Source organism: Chroicocephalus ridibundus, chromosome 5 (genome assembly GCF_963924245.1).
Source record: "Chroicocephalus ridibundus chromosome 5, bChrRid1.1, whole genome shotgun sequence".
Taxonomy (NCBI): domain Eukaryota; kingdom Metazoa; phylum Chordata; class Aves; order Charadriiformes; family Laridae; genus Chroicocephalus; species Chroicocephalus ridibundus.
The window spans coordinates 4643563-4662899 of NC_086288.1; the positions used below are offsets into that span (position 1 = coordinate 4643563).

The following is a 19337-nucleotide window of genomic DNA, read 5'->3' on the forward strand; positions in this document are numbered from 1 at the left end:
AAAATGAAGTAACCTTCTGTTAGGCTGAGTACATAAGCACAACCCACCATCTCCCTTTCTGTTGCTAGGAGTTTACGTTCTCTTTCCCCGTTGGATTCTTAATTACCACAATTTGCTTTTCAGCTCAGATGACAATAGCAAAGCTACGGTTACCTGTGACCCATTTCCTTTTCTTTTCCCTGTGTTAGGTCTCATGGTAGTAGAAAACAGAAAACGTGACTGAATCTCTGCAATTTCATCTGATGCCCTCTTTTAGGGACACAATCTCTATGATGGTACAAAGACTGTACAGAAAATATGACCAGTTGAAATCCAAATCCTTGACTTCCATGGGGAAAACAGGGCAACTACTACGGGCCTGTGCTGTCTGAGATGCATCCTCTTAGTACTGCTAAATGTTCCCTGATTTTCGTAGTCTTGGTTTCCTGTTGTCCATGATGCCCTCTCTTTCTCTCCTCCATAGCGTTGGGAGTTTGGCTCAAATAATGTCCAAGGCAGGTGACTGATCTACAGAGCCAGCTAATGATGAAATCGCAGGGCAGATGAGGATATAACATGCCCCAGGGAGGAGTTTTTGGGGAGGATTAGTGTGTTGTCAATTATTGAGAACAGATGCAGCTTGTAGAGCTTGGGCGGAAAGCTCATCTGATTGCTCTTGGCCAAGTTTAGATGATGGCTAGTCAACAAAATGCGATGCCCAAGAGACTGTGAAACTAAACCCTCTGGAAACATGTCCAAAGAATAAACCAAGTGTAAGGCAATACTGTACTAATAAATCAACAGTAACAGAGTCAGATATGCGTATAACGATTCTGTTTAAACCATCCGAGGAGCTTATCAAAGCTATTCTATCAAAATAATATACATAATTACTTGTATTAAATACAAAGAGATAATCAGCTTCTAGTTTCCCTCAAATTTAATAAATACTATTACTTTTTGTATTTATGAAGAGAGCAGTCTCTTTCGATAGCTGCATGTTACAGCGTCTTCTTGGACAGCATTTTTAACTCCTCACTATTCCTGGAGTCCACTAGTTCCAAAAATGTCACGAAGACAGGATCTGGCATGGTGAGTCCTTGATGCAGCGTATCAGAATTACAGACTGACTAGTTACAAAGTAGAAATTCCTAAATAAAAATAAAACAGTGTTGGAAGGGAAGCTTGCTAAATATCTGCACTGGTAACCCTGGGCAGTCAATAGGAATGCTACGTAAAATGTAGAAGTATACAAAATTAGCAAAATACAAACTAAAGGTGAATGCTATTTAAAAGATATATCTACATTACGGAATACAATAGAGTGAATTAATTGCCAATTACAAGGTAATTAACTGTTTCAGAGTAGGATGTGTATTGTACATTTTCTCCATATGACTTTCAAATGGAACATGTCAATCAGTGCTACAGCAGAATATGAAGCTATTGCTTGCATCAAATAGCATTTTATGATGTGAAGTAAGATAACATTCGGCATGAATAATTATCACAATTTGGCCTTTTGTCCGTGTTCAAAGTTCAGCAGGAACCTACTGGAAATTGTACTTTCACCATTTTATTTTTCATCTGTAAAATGTAACTGCTGCTTAAATGAAAGCACTCAACACCATTGCCCAAAAATATTTTGGATGTTGGAAAATGGATAACTTCAAAACCATGTATTCAGTTTCTCCCACTTGGACAGTCAGCTGGCATGAGGCACGATTTAAGCAAAGACATACACCGAAGTAGGACATTGAACATACTGGCCAATTGGAGACTGACCACCCAGTATCACCAGCAGCCAGGAGTACAGCCATACCCACAAGGGGGAACCCCTAGCTAAAAACCTGGGGAAGTCACAGCCAACACCACCTACATCCCTTGTGGAGGCACCCATCTCCGACCCTGGAGCCCTTTCTCTGCCCATTTTTCAGCCCGGACTTCACCTTGATTCTCCATATCCCATGTGTCAATGGAGTTTTTCCTTTTTCCTGAGACGGCTTCCCTCTTTCCGTTATATTCTCAGAACAAACAAGAAAGTCAAGAAAATGAAAACAAGTGCCAAAAAGAAGAAAAAGAGTTCTTGTTTTCTGGCCCCAATGTAGATTTCAGGATGTAAAGTAAATGTTTATTCTTACATTAGAATAAATGGTCCCTGATTAGACCTGAATTACTTGTATTAATGACCACTGCAATTTGCAGTTAGTTCCCTGGAAGGAAATTTCACGCATTAAGTCATTCATCTTTAGTTCTTCTGTTTCCATAGGCACTGGAAACAGCAGTGAAAGCTCTCGGGATTCCTTGGGTGATGAACAGATGGGTGAGGGCCTTTCTAAAGTGCAGGCGTAGGGTTCATATCTACACGAGTTCTCTAGCTTCTCCTGGGCCGTATTTCCAGGAGGCAGATGTTCTAGCTTAATGTATGGCTTTTTCCTTTTAGTCACATGTGTATATCTGGGTGAGAACCTCTTTTTGCTGTTTATACGAGCAGTAATATCCCCCACCCCAAAGGGGAAAAGCTCTTTAAATGGAAAAACACTGTTTCACCAGGTACAAAAGGTTACCCCAGCACTAAAAGCAATGGTTATTGATGCTTCCCCCCAGGGAAGGTTCTTGCTGTCTGTGTCTCTAAGTCAAAGTATATGGTAGACAACCATTTTATATCATTTACAGGTTATCTAAGTTATAACACCATCCTGATGTCAAAATTAAGTTTTATTTCAGAAGATACTGCCTCTTCAAGTACCTTTTGCACATAAATGTAAAGCAAGACTATTAGCATGGCTGTTAGACCATAATAAAGGATGTTCATGATTCATCTCTTAATTATGCTTTTTCACTATCATACTGTGGCAGTACAATTCCCTTTTCAACCACAAACCGTGCTCCTGACATACAAATAATGCAATAAAATTGACACAGATAAGAGCAATGGGTCATATTATTCTGTGCAATTGAATCAGAAGACAGTGCAACGGCAGAGAATTTGTAATTCAGTGAGTCTCTCTCAGATTTTGAAAGATCCCATTGCCGCAGTAAATTGTAAAGCAAAAGGCAATAAACTATGCAATTTCAGAATTCATGTTTTCTATAAAATGACAAGTGAACTTCTCTTTAACTAGAGATTAAATAAGACATCACTGGCTCCTGGTAACTGGGTCAGTATCAGTTGTAATTCAGTACATGTGCTTTTTCATGCAATTAACCTGAGATAGCAAAAAAAGCATCACGTCTTGGATTAATGGTAATATTGGGTGGGTCATCATTAACCACCACAAAGAGGCAAGGGTTTTGGTTCAGCCTGTTCTTGATGCTACCTGCACAATCATTTTTATATGGTGCAACCTTGATCTCTTTACCAAAGCACACCGACAGGGTGGCGTGTGAGAGGGCGGTTGACTGAACTCAGTAATATAAATACTTCTGCTTAGAAAAATGGCTCTTGTGGACCAGAGAATATTCTATTAAAGGTAGAAATATGGGGAAAAAATCAGAATTAAAATTTATTACACGCTATTGGAATTTTGCTTGTCCTACAAATGTAATTACAATGCAGTATCTTGTTCTGTACGCAAATGTTGACAACTTCACTTTTTTCTAATCCAAATAATTTCACATCGATTTGAAGAAGTAATAGCTACATGGGAATTGGCTTAAAGCAATGAAGGACGCTTTACCAACTGTTCTACAAGAAAAGCTGATGTTTTGAATGTATTTGGGAGACAGGCACGGCACCGAACCAGATATTTCGGCAGCCACATGGTGCAGTCTACACAGACGAGCCAGATGTTTAGCACTACTTCTGAGACCCTAGTATCTGTGGGGAATTCCGCTATTTATTTGGAAGACGTTTTATTAAAACAAACAAAAAACCCACAACGCATCAGCAGCATATAGATTGTCACAACAAATGTACAACCTCGATTTTTCGAGAACATCAGGGTTTTTTTAAAGTAAAGGGTTTTAAAAAGCACTCACAGAGTTCAGCTTTAAAAAGCACAGTCTTTGTTGATCTGTAAGAAGCTGAACCACTTTAGCCCGACTATTTCTGATTAATAGCAGGTCATTATTAAAAACAGAAGAATGATAACACCAGACGTATTACAAAAGAGACTGCCAGATGTAAGCGTCCAAAGGAATAATGTGTGGGCTCTTGTATGTTCAAGAATAACTCCCACAGGATGAGATTAAGAACGTGGGGTTGGACTTTTTATGCTCTTACGCTTTTCTGTTCCACGTGAAGACAACAGCTCTGGATTTTTAAAGCATGGACTTATTTTTCAGCTGGCTGAAGATACCTGCAGTTTCGAAAGGTCACTGGAGTTGGTTGCTCATTAGTCTTCAGCCGTCTTTTAAATAGACAAAAGCCAAATCATTGGCATTATAAATTGGTCTACGATGCCATAAGCATATAAAGATAAAAGCTTTGACTCTTGATACTGATTGGCCACCGTCCGGCAGTTACGCTATTGCCAATGAGACTAGGAAAAACAATGTTCTTTACACACATACTACCTGCTGGCTTTTTTGTTTAGTCGAGACTATAATTTGCTATAAACCATTCGCCTAGCCTCCCTCACAGAAACACCGGGGTGGGAGGGAAGCCCACGGAATTGCCACTGCCTTTGCTGTGCTGAATAGAGCCCTACTTTCACAGTCGGGAAAACAAAACAAAACAAAACAACAAAAAGAACCCACCAAAAACAGTGAAAGCGACATCCAGGATCTCTTCAGTTTCTGTTCTTTACTCCTAAAATATCGTTCCCATTAAGATAAGATACCATTTCAATTCCAGGCAGAACGAAAGCTTAAAACCGATGCCGTGAAGGCAGGGAACAACAACTGCACCACCACTTCCAAGTGCCAGGCTGCACGTAAAGCTGTACGTGCAGACATTGCAGGGCATTTGTGCGGGCGAACACAGAATTGGAGCTACTTTTTGCTGATGAAACTGGCTGTAGCCTTCTCTTCATTAGCCAAATAAAGCAGGCTGACTGAGCCAGTCAAACCTCCCCAGTTGAAAACACTTAGAGCCAGCGGGCGGTTTCGCTGAACTCGAGCCGTGGCACCAGCCGTCACTGAAAAACAGAAGAAACTAGAAAACCTAAGAAAGGTTGGGGACTTGGGTTTTCCGGAGGGCTGGGGAGTAGAAGAGAGGAGGAGAAGCTGCTTTGCTATCGGTTTATCATTGCGCTGTTATGACTACAAACTTATTTATAGCGGGTATCAATACGGTGCCTTCCAGTCCCCTGACAAACTTACCGGCGGTGGGGTTGTTACGGCTAGCACGCGTCTCTCCATGGGGACTAGATACCACACCGCTCTATTTAAAGTATGATAAAATGGAAAATGGAGCAGGCATTTCAACTGCCCTTTAGCTGTTAACCTCAGGAAGCAGCTTTAAAAATATTATTTTTGTTACTGTAGTCGTTAATAGTTTCCAAAAGGGTGACTCCTAGGACTGCAAGAGCTCATTGACTTCACATACGTACATCCTTCTCCGAGGTCAGATGGGAATCGTTCATGAGCACGCAGTTGAGAGAAGAATTACCTAATGAAGTGCTCTTGCCCGAGCACATCCAGCTTAGGCAGCGCTTTCTTGCAAACATGAAAAGGAGCTTTTAATGTGAAAACCTGTTTTTGTTTGAAACACAGAAATGTTTATGGGAAATTCTGCCTCTAGGCTCTGAGACCCGCGTATGCATAAATGCACAGAGCATTATTCCCATTTACCTCAGTGCGGTCTCAAGGGAGAAAAGGTCTGAAAAATAAATCAGTTTTTACAAAGGGACTGAAATGAAATTATCCAAGTTAGAACATCTTAGTAACGGTGACAGCCAAAGGTACTTACTGAGGCAGATTTTGTTGAAATCCACACTGTTGATAGGCTTGTTGAGAAGATCCAAAAGTCAAAAGCACGTATTTCAAAGTCAATGCTGCAGAACTCTGCGTTGGACTTCACCAATTCAGTGATGAGAAAAGAGGGACTGAGATAGCGACATTCCTTTGGGGAACTGGGGAGAAGGGGTGATAGTGATTATATTATAGACAGCGAAACATCCACGGCAGCTAATTTGCTGATAAATTCACTGACCACCACATGAAAATTCCGCAGCATATGAAGATACTAAATAAGAATTCCCCTGAAAATCTCAACTGAAATTTCAGCTGTGACTCATTGGACTTCTGCTGTGATTTTTCAGACCATATCTTAGAACAAAGCAGACATCGTTTTTTTAAAGTTTCGTTAGACTTAGGGAGTTTGGTTTGGTGTATCACCCAAACTCTCTTTTCTTTTCTTTCGATGGGTGGTATTGCAACGCAATATCAATCGCATGTAAAGGTTAATTTAATTCATAAGAACCATTGACAGCTAAACGTTCTTGCCTCTTACATAAAAAAAGAGTTCCAAAACATGAAATAACAGCTGGTATGACTGTACTTCGGAGTCTCGAGAGGACAAATGAGTAGTAGGGATGCAAAGAGGGGGACAAACACGAACAAATGTGGTGTCAGGAGTCACTGAGGCACACAGGTGGGATGTGCACATGGGAACCGCTGCCGATGAGCAGAAGGAAGTCACATGGAAAGGGGAAAGAGATGGATCCAGAGCAGGAAAGGTCAGAGTCCCTGCGTAAATTTCTATCCTTCCTCCCGGCCTCCTTCCCTTCCTCACTTCCGAACTTTCTTCCCAACTTGTAAACTTAATTCCTCTGCCACTATATAGGTCATCACTTCCTCCCATCGCAAGTTACTTCCCGTCCCACTTCCTGGCGCGCAGTCGCACTTCCTCCCTCGCTATAGAGGGCGCCCCTTCCTCGTTTCCCAAGTTACTTCCTCCCGTCCCAAGTTACTTCCTGTCCCACTTCCTGGTGCACAGTCGCATTTCCTCCCATCCCTAAGTTACTTCCTAACTTACTTCCCAACTTGCAAACGCACATCCTCTGTCACTACATAGGTCGTCACTTCCTTATGTCCTGAGTTACTTTGTAAGCTACTTCCTAGGTTCCTACCTTACTTCCTCCCTCACTATATAGGTCATCACTTCCTCACTTCCCAACTTACTTCCTCACTTCCTTCCCAACTTGCAAACTTCCCAGTGAGATGTTCTGCTCCTGCAGGCCGCGTTTCCTCTGCCGCACTGTGGAAAGGAGCAGCTGCCGCTGTTGCTGCGTATCATGTGCCGTAGGAAACGCCCGGGAAGCGCTGCCAGCATTAACCCCTCTCCTGACTGTCGTAACACGTACGACGCGTCTTCTCCTTCGGCAGCTTTTCCCACTTACCTCTCTCTGCTGCGGAAGACTGACAGACGCGAGCGGGGGGTGGCAGGGAAGAATGAAGAGGCTCTGATGACATCAGCCAGCCTTTCAGAGGCTCCTTCTGCGTCAGCACGCTCCGTTACTCTCCGCGCGTCACAAGGTTTTTAGGTCAGCAGGCTGGAGAACACGGCTCAACAAGCAGAGAAACCCACAGACAGCAGAGCAGTCTCTACCGTCGTGGTGAATTCTGCACACCCGTGTCCCCGCTGGCCCCCTCTTTACCAACAGTTGGGAAGTGCGCGTGCACACTTCTTTGGGATGGGAGCTGTGGATGCCAGCTGGGCCTACCGTGCTCTTCCCACCTTGCTCGCAACTATTTGTGATGACTTTGAAGCCACCAGCCAGCCACGGAAGGACCTGGAGGCCTCATCTCCAGGGCTACCAAAGCAGCCTCTTCACCAGCAGGCTTCAGGACGAAGTTCACATGCTGGGACGCGCCAACCTCCCAGCTCTTCTCATTCCCCCTTCCCTCTTTATACCTCTCCTGTGCTCCCTCCTGGATGTCCCCACTGGGCTGCCCGCACCTCCTGTCCGACCCTGCTGGGGGCTCATTCAGCTCCCTGACTCGCCAGAAAAGCCCCCCAGCAATAGAACGCGCACGCCCAAACACACCCCAGAAAAAAAGAAAAGGAAAAAAAGAAAAAAACGGATCTATTCTGCCTTAAGCTCACCCCACAGAGCCGTGCCCTGGGCAGCTCTGGGGCTCTCTCGCCCCACGGGTGGCAGCTGCCGATTGTGGTTGTTTCTGGTGGATATAGACTCCAACGTTGTTCCCCCGTTCTGCTTTCATTTCCGCTGTCACAGAGCGTCGCTGCTTTCCCTCATTCCTCCACGCAAATCCTTACTCTCGACTACACCGTCTTCTTACCTCGATGCTTTCTTCCATTTTTTTTCAACATAAAAAAAAAAAAAAAAGCTCTTCCACACAAAATTATAAAGCCATGTTACAACGGCTGTTGTGCCTCTCGGTTAAAATCCTGGACAGCACTCACAATTCGGGTTTCTGTGCGTTCCCACCGACCCCTCTGAATTCTTGCTAGCGGGGGTTGAAAGCCACGGTTTAAAGGCAATTACGGCGCAATTACAAGCGCGCTGAGCGTCTGCTGGGCGCTGAAGACCAGGAGGGAGCCCCCTCCCGCATCTCGGCGACGCTCGGTCCCTCGCCACACGCTGCAGGTCCCATCGCCTTCCCCCACTAACCAGCCAGCCGGCAGCACGCCCCAGCCCGCCGCAGGGGTCCTCACATGTATTTTATTTCCAGGCTCGTAACTGTTAACTACTCTCACTAACTGATTAGACGCTGAGCAGTTCCAAAAATACCAGTCTGGGGGGCGACAACTTTCTGTTACGTGACATCTGACATCTTGGAAAAAAAAAAAAAAAAAAAGAGCTTTTAAATAGTAGCGCCAGCAATTATTTCTGCTTCGCTTCTAACGCTTTTTCTGAGATTCGATTATTCAAGAGTTCAGTCTGTTCAAAGATTTATTTTATTTCACTTCTGGTATTTACTTTTTATCTGCCGCACCTTCTTTGTCACAGCTTTAAACCTGCTACAAGTTCTAACTTGCGAAGAACGTACCAAGGGACTTGGCGCTGGGACCAGTTCACGGATTCACTCACCCTGTTGCCTTTTTGTTATCTTCAAGTGCCACGCAGATGCCCCCATCAGTCCCCCCCCCCACAACCATCGCTCCACGTAAGCTGTCCCCATTTTTCTAGAAAACAACGCCAACAAACCCAAACCGAAGATTTTTTTTTGCACGTTTTTCAGAAGGAAGGGAGTGGGACCCAACAATTACACTGTCTGATGGCACGTTACAGCACACCCACATTAACACAGCCCAACCTGCCCTGGCCTCAGCTGAGAAGTCGGGACAGACCCACGGCTCCCGTCCACGGAGAACAGGTTTCGGAAGCGAGTAAGTTGCACATCTTCGAAGTTTCATTCTGAATTGTTAGGTGCTGAGGAAACGGCCGTCAGGAGCGCCGAACCAAAACGCACACAGACTTGAAAAGCGCCGGCAGCGCTCTGGAAAAGCTCTGGAGGTGGAACTGGGAATTGGCGTGGTTTTCTGGGCGAGCGGCTGGGAGCTGGTGGGATGGGTCCTCCTCGTCCCAGGAGCAAGAGTCCCCCGAACACAAGAAGGTCAGGGTTTCAGCTTCACCACTCTCTTATCCTCCTGGATACTAAAACACGGAGGGGCTGGCCCGCTCTTCCCGAAGGTCCATGAATCAGCCTCCAGAACGGAGGCTCTGCGCCAGCGCGAAGCTATGATTTATGGGTCGGAGACGCGCTTCAGGTGCACGGGGACTCTGCGAGCGGATTAACCTGTCCGCACAGACAGAGCCTTCCCGCAGAATGAAGCTGCTGGCACAGGCCGTCTTTGGGTACTCAAGGACCGTGCAGTCCAGCTTTTACAGATCTTACAGAATACAGATGAAAAGGCGCTCGCTTTTGCAAGTATCGTCTTTGTTCCAGGTTTCTTTACCGCCGCCATCATCTGACAACGCGCTGCCCTTAACGCATCTACCAAAACTGCTGCCGGGGTTGGAAGCAACAAAGGTAGGGAAGTCACAAGGAGTTTTCGATTGAAATAGAAAATAACGTCAACTTACAGGAAAATATAACTCCGTACTTGTTTCGTATTTTGTTTTTACTGGAATGAAAAGGTGAATGCGATCTTTCACAAGCTGTTGTTCACCAGAAAAAAGCCTCTAACAATACGCGCTGACTGCAAATGCCGGATTTAAATATTCGATACAGCTGTACTCGTGGAGAGCCGACAGAGAAAAATCCCCTGCGCTCTCTTCCCCCTCGTTCAGCAAATCAGGTGGAGCGTTTTGAACATAAATTCAGAAAGTATTTTTATAAACAGAATATTTCGTCAGTTCAGACTGTGGTTTTAAGCAGTTCTGACTCTTCTCACATTCCCTTCCTATGTCTTGGTGGAAATAAATCAACCTCTTAAGCTGCTGCAATAATCTCTAAGAGACAAAACAGACGGAAAAAACAATGGGATAGGGTACCTTATGAGTAACATTTTGGCGACAGAAACCTAATGCCTCTGTTCTTTGCCTAAATGTTTAGACTTGCAGCTGCCAAAACCGAAATAAAATTGTGTTTGTTTTTTTTTTTAAAATATGTGGTACGTTTTATATATAGCACACTTCATTTAGGAAACAAAAAGTAATATAAATCTGCATAGGGCAAAAAAGTACTCTAAGAAGGAAAATACTTTAATATTCGTCACTAGATTTTGTAACGGACCCCCAGAAAGAAAGAAGGCAGTGCAGGCACACACGGACATCGCAGTCCTTGGCATCCGCAGCTGGAGATCCACCAGCCTCGCGCAGCGGGTCGGGAAGGGCAGTCCTGATTCGAGGCGAAACGGAACCGAACTTCTGTTTTGTAATTTTACTTTTTAGCTGGGCCTCTTCCGACTGACTAAAGTCTGAAATTAACAGCACACTGTTCAGAAACGGTCCACTCTCGGAGCGGTAAGACCTGATCACACCAAGGAACGGTGCGCACAGAGGCTCTTGCCTGTACTTCCTGCTGTAACAACCAAGGGCAGCCCACTTCGCTCTTTGCCCCGTTAGAGGGTCGGAAGCGGAGAAGCGTAGAGGGGTCCCACCTATAGGGAGGGGCGGACCAGACAGGTAACCCAAAACTGCCCAACAAGGTTTTCCATCCCATCTGCATCGCGCTCAGTATAAAAGCTGAGGGATCACAGGGCCCAGGCTGCTCTGGCTCGCTTTCCTTCAATGGCCGACGTCTGAGGAGGACCCTGTCTGTTTGTCTGCCTTTGATCCCGATCCGAGCATTCCTGACTGATCCGAACAGTCCATCGCTGACTCCAGTCTGGGACCTTCCCTGCGTCTGCTGGTAATGCGATCATCGTCCTGGGAGCTGGATACGGTTTTGTCTATATTGTATAGGGTTTTTCTTATTTTATTATTATTTCTTATTTCCTGATTTATTATTATTTTCATTAAAGTAGTTTAGTTCTTTTTCTAAACTCGTCAACCTCCTTATCTCTTCCTCTCCTCTCTGAGGAGAGAAGGCGGGGAGGGCCATCTGTCGTTCCGATCGGCCAATCCGGCCAAAACCTCGACAAGGGCAGATGATGCTGGGCAGTCCCAGAGATGCTCCCATCTGTGGCTGGTGCTGGGATGAGCTCCTGGGGATCCCCCGAGGCCCGGGAAGACGTGCCGTCTCCCTCCCGGATGGAGAAGCAAGTCAGACAGGATTACGGTGGGAACCATGGCGTTGATCAGGCACGGAGCTGCCTGCAAGGAGCCCTGGAGCAGCATCGGTTTTTACTCCTTTTATTACCTTATTCTGCTTACCACGTTCATCCCTTTCAAACCCCTCCTCTCGCCCAGTTACACAGCTTGCCCTGCGTGCTCTTACCCCAGTGGCCCTGGTTTTGCTCTCCCGATACCCCTTTCTTGGTATTTACTGTACAGTTTTCTTGACAATCGGCCACAGCAATCTGCTAACTCCCTGTTCTATTATTTACAAGACTTGTCCATTTCTCACACTGCTATCTCGATATTGCAGCCGTAAACCAGGGTGAGCCTGGACAGCACGGACATGACTTTCTCTTCATGGCTACGAAGGTTCAACGGTTTATTTCTATTTTGTTTGTGCTATTATATGGCCAGGATAGGCCACTCGCTTGGGCAGTATTTGCTTTTGATATAGGTAGTTTCTCACGCTGCTGTCTCGGACAACACATTCAGGACAGGTCGTTTGTCTGCGTACCTCGATGCAGCCACGGCTCATCCTTTGCTACCTATGCGCCTGTTTGATTTTTCACAAACAGCCAACCGATCTCGTCAAGGAAAAGGCATTTTCTTGACATTCACTCTGTTGCAGCATGGGCAAACTCAGCCCCCACAAGCTGCCCCCGGGAGAACTTTGCTAATTGCAACCAATTGCAACCAATTTTAGTTTAACGGGAGGCCCAACGTCTTTGCAAGGACTCTTCCAGCAAAGAACCTGAGAAAAAATGGCTACAACTATGAAATTTCAGATTTAAGTACATTAAAAGTAGACCTGCACCCTGCTGGGTTTTCTTGACTGACACAGAATTATCCTCCCTCACTGGAAAAGCACATCGTTTTTTGGATGTTTTTCTGAACCAGTTAATGAAAAACAACTGAGAGCACATCTTAAAAATTGTGCAGACAGAGCTTTCATGCATTCATATAGCTCTAATGTGCACTATGAACTTGCAGTGAGATTTATCAACATAGTTCATCGCCCGTTCTCTGAATGAAATAAGACTAAAAGCTGGCAAAGTACATACCCAAGGATCCTTCTGCAACCTCAGACCTATAGACTTAAATTCTTGCAGAAAGTTTAAAGATATGCAGCTAATACCTTGAAAGAAATACATTTTAGGGAACCTATTTTGACTAAGAAGGGGGAAAAATAGAAATTAGAATTCGGGATTAGGGAAAGAGAAGCCCATTTTGATATACAAGTAAGAATGTGTGCATATGTTTATGCATAGAGTCACGCGGCTCAAAAGCACACACAGCTTTGGGGGTTTTTGGTTACTTGGTTTTAATCTGTTCCAAGTCATGATCCTCAAATTGTGTTTCCCATAATTGGTTTTAGCTAAGCTATAATGCACTGAATTTAGAAACCCTAAATCTTCTTCATCTTATGTTGGTTTTTGGAGATGAATATTATAATAAATTTCTTATCATACTAGTAACAACTGCAAGAATCAAGTTAAATATTTACAGTTAGGAAAAATGTAATGCTTTTATTTTTGAAGCGGAGCGGCTACGAAAACGCCCATAAATGTTTGTCATTTTTATTTCGGTATTAATAACCAAGTTTTTATGACCTCATTCAAGAAACCCGTAAGAATCTGGCTGTTCTTTTTATATTATGTTTGTGCCCTTTACATCATTTCCTACTTCTAATAACTAATGATGATAGGTAATTACTTAACAGATGGTAAAAGCTCTTTAATTGCTTTTAAGGACTACTGAGCTTTGCTGTATTTTGGGAGCATTAACTTCTGTGACTTTTCCTCTTCCTCAGTTCATTCTAAGTTTGCTCAGCCATCGTTAAATATTCAAGGTTTTGAGCTTTTTTTTTTTTTTTCCCTTTTTTCTCCAGCACCACTGAATGGGAGGTTGGTGACATGCTGCTTCTGACCACTGTTATTTCAAATACATTTCTTTCGAGAGGCCACTCTCAACACGGAGAAAGCATCACCCTTCTCTTTTCTCCTCGGGTCTGATCAGCCCATGCAAGCCCAGGGCGTCTGACCTTTAGTTTCCAGAGATGCATCCCTCTCTCTTTCCTGTAGCAACAAACTATCAGATCATTAGGAGGAGGCTTGGCCAAAAAAAAAAAGCTGGGCTGGTCTCATTAATGTCTTACACTGCATCCACATTATCTCCTGCGTAACACAGGCAGGAAAATTTCCAAATCAGAGGGGGCAAAAAAGAGGAAGGAAATTCATAGTTTAACACGCACACAGTTAGTGACCCTCTTTATACCTCCTTTGCATTTTGAATAAATTGCACATTAACTACAGTAAATGCTGACCTAATTAGTCAGGGTACACTACATGCCACAAACAACCCAGCCGAATGCTTTTTCAGTTCTAATAGTTGTTTGTCTGGGTTTGTATGCAAATGCACACGAGGAGCAGTGGTAAAAGATACAAAATTGACTGAAATAAATTCACCGCATCACAAATTAGCAAAGAGCATGCCTAGGACCAAATAATTCAATTTTATGATTGCTGCTAAAATAAACTATATGGCTGTCGCATGAGACTGTGAAACCTGAAATAATAAACAAAGTCAAACAAACAAATAAAACAATAAACAAATAAACAACAACAACAAAAAAGGGTGATTTCTTCACATTTAGGATCAACAGCCCTCCTGGTATATAGCTCAGGTTACAACTGATTAAGTTGCGCGTTTTTCATTTGAGGGAAAGAGCTGCACAGGGAGTGCTGGGTAAACCATACACGAGTTCTGGTTCAGCATGCCCAGAGGTGGGACTCATTATTAAAAATAAATGTTTATAACCGATCTGTTACTTGAAATAAAATAGGTACATAATATAACAAAGGGATTACAAGGTAGCGAAATTACAAGGCTTGCGAAACTTTTATGTGAAGGGTACAGTGCAAAGGTCTGGTTGCTGTTTGGGAGGAACTGAGTCAGCCCCACGTCGAGAGAGGCTGAACTCCTCCCTCCCTCCCATCTTCCGCTGAGGAATGACGGCCTTTTGTCACTGTCCTACTTTATTGTGTATATATACTAAGGTAGCTGCCCATGACGCCATCGCCACCTCTTATGATGTTTGGTCAGTGTTTTAATATTCCAGTAACAGCTCCTGGAGTCACAGGATACATTTATTCTCATAACTAAGAAAAGTACGGGGCGATGTGCTTATTTTCCCCTGTACACCTCCGCATCGCTCAGAGCACAGTTAACAACTTCCCATTTGTATGCACTGACTCCAGGAATATTGCAGTTTTAGTTTTGGTTGAGAAGAAAATGATAGTTATTTGCCCAATGAAAACCCAAACGCGACCTCAACTTGTATTTTGTTCAATAATCCCTAGTACATTTAGTAAACTGCTGTTCTGAGCAGATTATGTTCAAACACAGAGCGAATACTTATAATCATCGCCATAAAAAAATGGACTCACTAGGTATTAATTTTTGATGTACTAAGCACTTCCTTTGCAATTCTATTGTCATCTGGCATCATTGCACCATAAATTTAGAGTGTTGCCTGGAACAGCTCTGCGCTGTTTTGTAACGTGACTCCTTATGATTTAGCAAGTTTAAGCAGATAGAGCTGATTGTATAAGCTATTTGCATTTACTGCTCTTTAGGAAGATAAGAGACACAATCTAAAAACTTTTAAAATAGAAGTATCTCTGCACGGCTTAATAAATTGTTATGAATAAGCAAAACCCCTGATTATGTTACACTCTAAATTAGCCTGGGTTTTTTATATGAGTTTGTAACCGATAGGGGAAAAAATGAACAAAGAGAACAAACCAACTGTAAGTCTCGGAAAGTGCCATATAAATCCCAGAGAGATTTTGCGCCAGGGCAGGTTTAGATGGGCTATTTGGAAAAATTTCTACACCGAAAGGGTTATCAAACATTGGAACAGGCTGCCCAGGGAAGTGGTGGAGTCGCCATCTCTGGAGGTATTTAAAAGACGTGGTGCTGAGGGACATGGTTTAGTGGTGGTTTTGGCGGTGTTTGTTTAATGGTTGGACTCGGTCCCTTCCAAACTGGAGGATTCTATGAAGGAACAAGGAATAATCACACTTCAGGGGAGACACTAGGAGGTAATTATTATGCCCCATTTTGCACCGTTTTTCTTACCTGCTACCTGCACTCTGGATCCTGAGATGCCACACAGGATTCCCTCCTGAAAAGGACTCTGGGATTTGGCTTTTGTTTTCCTGGAGATGGATGAAACACTACAGCGTACCACAGGCCGGTGTACATGCTTACTGCAAGCTTTCTAAAAACAGCGTGTGCAGTTGTTTGTAAACAGAGGTGAAAACAGAAGCTGAGAAATCGGCCGTTTCTGCAGGGAGACAAAAGCTGTGCTTACAGATTCCCAGTTGGGTGCAGCTGGGATCTGTGTTTCTCCCTGGCCTGCCAAACTCTTCCACTGGTCTTCTTCAACGCCCTCTCAAATCACTCAGAAAAGCCTCCTAACGTCAAGGACTGTGTGGCAGAGATAGCTAAACTCTGCTCCATGCGGGCTAGCATCCAAACGTGGCTTTGGAGGGATGAGCCAAGCCTACGCTCACAGCTCCAGGAAGGGCTCCTGCCTGAAATGCAAAGGAGAGAAACACAGAGCATGTGTCTCAAACTCTCCCAGGGCGATTTTTTTCTTTTTTCTTATTCTTTTTGTATTTTTTTTAAACTTCATATCAGAAAGAAATATTTTTACGTTTTAAAATGCCAGTGAATCAAACAAAATCATGAGACTCCGCATAATTAGTGGGTATATGTAATACAGAGTATTTACTCTTGCATCCTGACAAAAGAAATGGAGTTCCCCTTACGTGCCACATTTTAAAAGCTGAAACAGAAAACAGATCTCTTCCCTGCCTGAGAAAATGTAAAAGGGGTATTTTGCTGGAAAACTGAGCTCTTTTCATCAACAATGAGCTGTAACATGCTGTCTGTACTTAGAAAAGCTGACAGGAAACAACGTATTTGCATTAGAATTTGCGTATTTTTTCTTCATTTTTTTTTTTTCCTGCAAACCTCATGTTCTTTCAAGTCCTCCAAGATGCACTAGAAGCAAGCACTTCGCAGGAGGCTCCCTGAACCTTACAGAATTAAAGCCGTGAATTGTCTATCGCCTTAGTTACAGTACATGACTTCCAGTCCCAGCAAGCGCACGAGGCTAATTCACAGCAAACCACAGACTCGCCGTCATTCTCAGAGTGCCCAGCCAGGGCCATTTCTGAGACAAAGCACAATCCTGAAGCCTTTTAGGCTGTCCATCCTTGATAAAAGCAAAACACACATAGGAAGGGGAAACAAAGAAACACCTATGGTTTAATTAAGGGCTGGAAAGCCACAGGTATCTTCTGATACTTGAATTAATCACAATGCAAAATTTTCATTTGCTCTATTTATTTAGATTTGCTGCAATTTCATGGCTCTAGCAGAAGGCATGAATGCGTTTTCAAGGTTCTTAGCTAACGGGTTTCTTTCTGTCTTTATCGCATTTATTTTGATTGAAACAATAATATTAGAACTGCTTCTACAGCCGCTGGGTATTCCAGCACACAACTAGCACTACAGCAAAACACCCTCAGTGCTAAAACAATCACATTAGCAGGGTCTCTGTGAATTTGTAACTGTAAAGAAAACGTATTTTCAGAAAGCAAACTCAGCATATTGACACTATTAAGCATGACAGTAGGTCAGTCTGGGGAAAGGACAAACAAATGAGTTGAAGAAAACATTAGTAAATCATATGTATTCACATCACCTGTTTCAAGCACTGCCAGCAGTCATCTGTGAGCCAAGGGTCCTTACTCTAGAGAAGACAAGAGGGACATCAACACCTGACCGGCGGAGCCCCCACAGCATGCTCCAGGATCCTCTCCGCCTACCAGGCGACTGCTCGGAGCATACTTTGATTTGCTGTCTTCCTTCCAAGGCTGTCTGGGAAAGGAGAGAAAAGGAGATCTCACCTTAACAAAGAGCTGACTTGCACCCGAGATCTCTGGATTCGGGGGTCCTCTGGGGTTTGCTGGTGGAGAAGTACCCACAGAGAGCAGGGACAGTCCCCGGGGACCATCTGTATCTTCAGAAAGAAAGATGGAGATAGAAGTCATTACTCCCACACATCCTGTTTATTCTGAGATTTCAAATTCAGATTGCCTTTACTCTGTGGAGATTTCTACTCAGAGCAGGTGCACGTGGACCGGGTGCACCCCTTCAAAAACGCAGTAGAGTCATCAGAAACTAACTCAAGTGATTTGACAGAGACTAGAGTACAAGAATGGCTGGTTTTCGGCCTTCAGTTGGAACCTAGTAAGTTCCCATGAGTAGAGTAACACACCAAGCGTATCGGGACAAACTCGACAGATCTTATTAAGATCTTTGTAGCACTGACCACTTGTGTGTCAGTGTAAGGAAATACACGCCACATCAAGCTACCACAAGAGAGATGCTTGCAAAGCCCATCCCACGCTTCGCTCTTAGGCCACAAGGATATTTCGACACCGAGTGTGTCCTGCTCAGCCTTGCGGCTGGTTACGCGGGGGGTGGATATTTGTGCAGCTTGCTGGGGAAATAAAAAGAGGAGGGCAAAGGAGCATGCAGTGACCTGCTGTCTGTCAGGGCCGGGGTGTCTGGCAGCAAAAAGAGGCAAGAGCATGGTCTTTCTCTTCTACTGACCTCATAGTTTGATCTCTAAGAATCTCTACAGGCGTTTTTCATAATATGCTAGGTTTGCCTGCATAATTAACGTGTCTAGGGAAAGGCCTCTGTTGTCTAGAAAAGTACGAAGTACTGCCGAAGTGCTGTGAAAGTTTGCAAATCCAAACAACTATTTTGAAAGCTCCGAGGGAAGACTTGAAGTCTGCAAAATAAACTGCAGAGCATTTATTCATCAGCCCAACAACCCTCGCAAAATAGAGGCTGTGAATCTTCTGCACACTGGGAGGCCAGGGAGAAGAAAAAAACGTTGGTAGTAGTATCTATGTTTCTTTTATATTCTTATACTACTCTTTTTAAAAAAAAAAAACAACCCAAACTTGTCTCCACTCTAGTGGAAGGAAAAATAATTAGAAAAAGGAAAAAGATTAGATTAAATTAAATCAAAACTTGATTGTTAACTAGCAGCTGGGATTCTGATGGTCTGGTGCTTAAACCTACATGATGCTTTCAGAAGCTCTATAGTGCAACCGCCATCTGTAACTCCAAAGCTAAAGAACAGCATGATTTGAAATAGACGATAGGAAATGAAGATAACTCATGGTATTAGGAGTTTACCTCCTTTTCTTTCTCTATTTAATTTTCTGTGGGTACAGTGACCAAATTAAAGATAGCAACAGGTGGATATTTCTTCTGGTTCTTTTACAGCTAAAATTTTAAACATTTTTAAAAGGTACAAAATTATTGTGGCTGTGTGTCTATACCAACATCACCTTGACTACATACACCTGCATTTCCATTTACGAAAGCAATCTTTTTTAATCCTGATCTGTCAAATAACAAGCCTTTTGGAATGGAATTATAGTTTTTATTTTGAAATACAGGCCTGCATGTAACATTACACCCCATAGTCTCAGTCCGTACAATAAATATTATCCATCTGATTAAAGGGGAATCCTTTTTTTTTACTGGCAAGAACAAATAATTTTATACCACAATAGTGGAGTATACATTCTGGAGAAAGGGCTCAACTATGGATGAGAATTTTTTACTATAGAAAAAGGATTACTATAACCCCATGGCCAAAAAAAAAGTTATCTTGGAAAAACGGAT

At 43.5% G+C, this 19337-nt stretch overlaps 1 long non-coding RNA gene across 3 annotated transcripts in view; it reads left to right on the forward strand.

The window, feature by feature from the left end:
- Window positions 1–2608, forward strand: part of LOC134516569 (uncharacterized) — a 36001-nt gene extending 33393 nt beyond the window's left edge. For all 3 annotated transcript variants that reach the window (XR_010071361.1, XR_010071362.1, XR_010071363.1), the window contains one exon: window positions 189–2608. This is a non-coding gene — a long non-coding RNA (uncharacterized LOC134516569). The remainder of the gene's footprint in view (window positions 1–188) is intronic.
- The last annotated feature ends 16729 nt before the right edge of the window (window positions 2609–19337 follow it).